This window comes from Balaenoptera physalus (genome assembly GCF_965194825.1).
Source record: "Balaenoptera physalus genome assembly, chromosome: 11".
In the NCBI taxonomy this organism is placed as follows: Eukaryota; Metazoa; Chordata; class Mammalia; order Artiodactyla; family Balaenopteridae; genus Balaenoptera; species Balaenoptera physalus.
In genome coordinates, this window is record NC_138896.1 from 22,594,470 (window position 1) to 22,601,220 (window position 6,751).

The following is a 6,751-nucleotide window of genomic DNA, read 5'->3' on the forward strand; positions in this document are numbered from 1 at the left end:
TTCTTGAAATCTACAGTATAATTGAATTGTATTAAAGACTTTTTTCCTTCCGGTAGAGGAGTCAGTTGCAGCTGACAGATCCTCCCTGGAGCGTCCTCACTCTGATACGCAAACCTTCCTAACATACCTTCCTCTGGCGCTCTATTTTCCCCTGTTCCTGTCATTCCCCCATCGTCATTTCCTTCCCCTTCACTGCAGCATTTAGTCTCTGGCTCAGGCTTCTCAACCTTAATTGCCCTCACTATCATCAATGATTTCAGCGTTTTAGCTGTTGTTCTGTTTTGAATACACACACACATAATCATGAGGGTGTCAGCAAAATAAGCTGGTTTCCCAGATTTTAAATATATCCCCTTTTCTTATAAAGAAATTTTCGTTTTCGTTTTGTTTTTCCAACCTTGGAATCCAAATGGAACTATCATAATCAACTCTGCTTTGTTAACTGATCTATTCTGGTTGTGATTTAATTTACAGATTTAAATATGAAAATGTAAAGTTCACTTGGAAAAATCTAGGAATGTTGGAGGGTAAGAAATTTCAACACACTACTTAGCAACACATTTTTAATTCACTCCTACTTTGAGATTTTCTTTGTGTGTCTGTGCATTGGGGGGAGGGATGCGTATTGTTACGGTCAGTCACAAGATACTGTCACAAGACAAGACACAAGTCACAAGACAAAATGACCCATAAAGGAAGAACTTCTCTACTGTGTGTGTGTCAATGTGCTATGTATGGTGTATATGTATGAGACTCTATTTGACATTAGGCGATCTTTATTTCACTGCTTTATTAACCTGGTGACATGAGGAAAATACCTGAACATCACTGGACATTTTAATAACTACCCGAGCCTTCTCATTTTCCTTACTGACAAAATACCCTTGCAGCTGGCATACCATCACTGGTAGAGTTTTGCCTTTGTCTGGAATGTCCATATGTTAAGGGCTCCAGAAAGAACAATATTAAGCATTCTTAAATGAAGGATTAGTTCACCACTGAGATTAGAATACTGAAAACTGAAAGGAGAAGAAAAGCAAGGTCATAAAGATTCAGGTATGACAATCCAATTTCTTCTTAATGTTGAAACTTCTTTCTTGATATTCCTTGATCTCAATACTGAATCACTTTATTTTTATTTTATTTTGCCATATATTCGTGCAACAGGTTCAAGCTAGTATCTTTGATGCAACCTTTCATAATGCCTTGGCAGTCATAGTTTTTTAAATTAAGTGCCATTTTATAAAAATCCCCTGGATCACTAATGAAATTATGAAAAATATTAAACATCTACTCCTATTGACCTTTTAATTCAATCTTCCTTTCAAAGAACTCTTTTTATTTTGAATTTATTTCATGTTATGATGTTACTGTTACTTATGTTTTAAGTATGTTGGTAGTTTAGTCATTTTGCAGTGGTTTCAATCTGATCTATTTTGGTATACAGAAGTCTATGTTACTGAGCTATATATGACTTCCATTTATGTCACCGTGGCCACTGTTTTCATAATCCCATTGGACAAGGACAGTGATGGCTAAGGAGAAGCTTCCAAACATCAAGAGAATGGGTCATCTTGTCAACTGCCTATTAAGATCCCCCTCTTAGGAGGTTGCTCTTTGGAGAGCATCTACATTGAAAATAATCCTTAGATTATTTAGTAATCTATCCCTCTGCCCATTTAGTAAAATCTATCCCTCTGTTTCTTTCCCAGACCTCTCTGTCATCACTTTTCAGCAATTTTCCCTCCAAGTACTAATCATCCAGCCAAACTATTAGTCACTTGTCATGAATTAGTGTGGATCCCTATGCTCTATCTGTCCTTCCAAGTAAAATGAACAATCACGTGCCCTGCGTGAAGTCATGCCCACTGGGGGGATTTACCTTCACCACTGGCCTTCAGGTGCTATGGTAGCTGCTTACTTTTGTGTGGTGCCAGCATAGGGTGCAGAATTATTAATAAACCAGTCCTGTTTTGTTTTTTGTTTTTTTCTTCCTCAGTTACAGGGAACTCACTATGAGGCTATGAATGGGGGTTGAAGAGATAGAGAAAAAGTACCAAGTGTAGGAGCCATGGGAATATAAGCCACTTTTCCATGCAAATGACTCATGTGTGTCGGCCCTGCTCATATATTCTGTTTATACTTAATAATGAAATGATGCTGTGCATGCACAACTTTATGGCTAGATGGATTAGAGAACAAGTAGGTCACGATTGGAAGTTCAAGTCTCATAGTGACTCATGCCCAAGCATTTATTCTCTCTCATAACATAGACCAAAAACGATTTTTTAACAAGAGAATAAAAATTTGAGGATGTCATAGTTTTGCACCAAATCCCAAAGGTTTGTCCTGTGATTCACTAATAGAAGAATGCCAAAAACTCCAAATACCATCTCTGTCTTACATAGACATTTGAGTACTCTGCTGGGTCAATACAGGTAAAGTGATAGTGTAGCTTTCGTACAGCCTGGACCTATTGCAGAACTTTCTCTTGTTCTGGGCTTTAAATAAAACTGGTAGCTTTACAGGCTGCTTGTTAAGACCATCACATTATTAGGTCTGAAAGACTCTATATTGCCTCCAAAATTCAAAGAGGTCCTCTAGGCTTACCTTTCTCACAAGTTTTAAAATTTGTTCAAATAAGTCTTTTTCTGTTCCCTTCATAATTTTACCACCACCAGTTGTAACATATTGTGGCAGGTTGTAATGAATTGCTCTTTGTTCAACTTCTCACAAAATAGTCTCACCTGGAGTTTTTCCATGCAGACTATTCATGTAGGTTATTTCTTCAGTCACTTCAAACTGACATTGACTCCTTGAATAAACTACTGAATAATGTCAGTAACATCTGTTAGACTGACTCATCAAGAGTCAAAGAAAATGATGCCAGTTCATTTGTCTTATTTTAAAAATCAACTCATTGTCGCTCCTGATGTCCTCAAGGCTCAGTCAGTGGGGTGTTAGATTTCTTTTCTCTAGACTTTTTTTTTTTTTGGCCACACCCTGTGGCTTGTAGGGTCTCAGTTCCCTGACCAGGTATTGAAACCTGGACTACAGCAGTGAAAACTTGGATTCCTAACCATTAGGACACCAGGGAACTCCCTGGATGTATTTCTTTGGCTACTACAAGTAAACACTCTGTAATTACTTCTCCGTGATAAATGGTTTCCTTGCACAACTTACAGAGGAGCCAATTATAGAATGACTTGGTTGCAACCTCATCTTCATTAAAAACATTTTTGTGTGTGTGAAGAAATTCTGTTACAATGAGATATGCCATTTCAAAATTTCTAATTTTTGTGACAGTTGCTGTCCTGCCAGTTGGAGTACTGTGACGAGTGGTTATGAACCTGTATATACACTGGTAATGAACCTGTATATTGCATTCTGGTAATGAACGTGTATATTGCATTCTTTTAGCAAATTTATAGCGTTATTGGATTCCATTCCTCAGCATTTTTGGAGATTGTGAGAGAGGAAGGATCAAAAAGAAGAGATAAATAGGGATCCCCAAAAATATTGCCTTTAAGTTCCCTTACTTTCTCAACAGTGTCCTGGGTCAAGTGACAGTATGCAGGGGAGCAGAAAGGCTTTCCATTGAATCCCTCATTATCACCTCTCTTTAAAATCTGCTTTATATCACTTTGTTATAAAGCAGAAACTAACACACCATTGTAAAGCAATTATACTCCAATAAAGATGTTTTTAAAAAAAATCTGCTTTATACCTGTCCATCCCGCGCTGCCAGGAATTGGATCCAACTGGCGTACATGGAAAACAATATATTCCAAGTCTTCCTGGGTGGGCAAATATATTGGCCAACTAGATAGCCATACTTAAGGAACCTGAAACCGTCCAAAGACCGAAGTTGAAAATAATCTAAATATTAAAAAGAAAAGTCAAGAAATCGTTTTTCCAGGTAGCCGAAATAGCTCAGCTGGGAGAGCGTTAGACTGAAGATCTAAAGGTCCCTGGTTCAATCCCGGGTTTCGGCAAGCTCAACATTTTAGTGAATACGAAATGATGCTCACGATACACCATACTCCTTTAGCATGTTCAAGCCTAATTGCACAATAAACACAATGCTGTGGCCATAGTTCAGCCATGCAGGAGCTTGCAGTTGAGGCCCACGTTTATTGTTTTTAAATGATGTGTAAGCACTGCTACTTTAAAAAATAATAATAAAATATTATGTGTGCGACACTGAAAAACGAGGAACGATCACTGAGTCACTGCGATGTGTACTGCGCACAGCAGCAGTGGGAAGGGAAAAAGCTGCCACGTACCGTCTCTGTCACAAGTACTCTCTGTTGTAGCCCGACAGCAGCCATAGATGATGTGTAAATAAATGAGGTTGCTGTGTTCGAATAAAACTTTATACATGGACACCGAAATTTGAATTTCATATAAATTTCACGTGTCACGAAATACTATTCTTCGTTTTATTTTTCAACCTTTTAAAATAAAAAACGGTGCTCACATACTTCGGCAGCACATATACTAAAATTGGAAAGATACAGAGAAGGTGAGCATGACCCATTGCACAAGGATGACACGCAAATTCGTGAAACGTTCCAAAATCATTCTTAGCTCGCAGGCAAGGATCCCATTGCAAATACTCAGAACTTTAAGAGCAGGCGAGATTTCAGTTGCTTTCTGCCAGTTAAAAATAACTGGAGTCATATCCCGGCCGCCCCGCCTTCCCCAATAACTAGAGAACAAGTGCGAACATTGCAATACTAAACTGCTAGGGGTTTGAACGTTGTTTCCCCAGCTAAAAATTTGAAAGCTTAACTAGCGAACTACCCAAACCTATAGATCTAGGTACTGCACATATAATCAACTAATTCATTTGGTAGATCTTGTCCTAGTGGAAATCTCCTCTGCATTCTCTTCATTGCAGAGAAAACTCCATTTGAAAAAACTCTATAATAGCTAGCTCTCTGGAATACTTTGTTTTCCTCCTCCTTTCTTTCTGTCTTCTGTGTCTTTAAGAACCAGAGCTGTAGCATCCACTAGAAAATGTCACTGCAAGGTTTGCAGACCATACTGCTGGAACGGAGGTGTTTCATTTCGCTGTAAGTATTGTGAATTCATCCTTTGTCTCTAATTTCCCCACATGCAGTTAAATTCTCGAGGAAGCACACTACTCTTCCTCACATCCCTCTGCATTATGTTTTTCATTTTTCTTCCCATCTGTGTAAGCAGAGGGGGAAAAAATGGAAGGAGTGAGCATTTGAAGATACAAGGGTAAGTTCCATAATGGGCTTTTCTCTTTGGGTGGATGGAACTGCTACTCAGGCAGTCCCTTGGCAAGCAGACCTCAGAGACCGCTAACTTTGGGAAGACCATGTGTCTTTTCATCTGGGCTGCAGTGCCCCTTCTCTTGATGTAGCCGCAAGACCAGATTCAGAGTAGGAGCTTCACAAAATAAAGGAGCTGAACAGATTAAACTCTTCTGCCAACTATTAGATCCTCGAAGACATCCAGAAAAGGAAGGTAATTAGTCAAAAACTTTTTCTCAGCAGCCACATGTCTGGGTGGATGTAGCTGAGTTGTGGCGAGATTATGGAGCATGGAAGAAGTCCTAGGTTTAATCTTCCATATTTCCATGCTCGCACTGCACAGCTGTAGTTTCCTGACCATGTCAGAACCTCTTCTCTTTTTCTCTCTTTTTTTTGGTTTTTTCTTACTTTTATTTTGCATTTCTCTACTCATCTTTTCCTGCTCACATTCAAGCGAGACTACTTATCTAATTTAGTTGGTTGCTTTAAGCACTCAAGCATTTCTACTCCAAGGGCTTTGGAGTCCATTACCGAACCTGATTGTGTCAGAACAAGGAAGGCTGCGTGGAGTGGGATAACAAAGGAAGATACTGTTCACCCAGGGCAGTAAACATACCAAATGCACATTTGCGAGCCAGTAAATGATTCATTTGCAAAAATAATTGAGGATGGGGGGAGGGGGGAAGAATGGGAAGAGAAAAAAATAAGAAGACCATGCACAACTTCCTACCCCTATTTTCTCAACTGTGCCTTTCTTGAGAGACAGGTTTCTGAGGAGCAGAAGGCCTGCCCACTAATTTTCTTCCACTCCCTCCTTATCTCCCAGGCTCCACTGAGGGCAACTCAGTGCAGTCACCAGACATTGAAGTCGACAGATCTCAGTTCTATCTGCATGGGTAGACGTTGCACAATAAATCCACTTCTCATAAGAATGCTGTTGTTATCCAAACCTCAATTCGTTAAAATGAATATTTGAGTCAGTGAGTGTAGAGTTTTCTAGTGCGACTGAAATAGCTAGATTGAGAGATCCTTTAGCATAAGAGTACCCGTATCTTTTCCCATAGTTTGGTGGCGATGGTTATGTTTAGTCAATAATTCTTTCCCAATTCGCATGTAGAAGCTTCCTGACCACAGACACCCTCCTCCATCCTTGAAGTCAATTGTCTAGGGGGCTGAAATTTGGGGGGGGTTCGAAATTCCATGCTTTGCCATCATATATAGATATATTAAGGAAACCCTGCCTGGTACATGTCAGAAAATCACACAGAAAACACTGGAGAAGCCAGCAGCTAAAGTTGAAAGGCTTTGGGGGGAAAATGGCCATCATCAGCTGCATAGACAGAAGTGATCCCATCTCAGAGGTTTCAGCTATTTAATTTTATTCTTTTGAATTTCTGTGCCAATCTTTCCTGTCAGTCATTGCATTCTCGGAGGGAAAGGAATGTGAGGGCTTTGTTCTCTCTGCT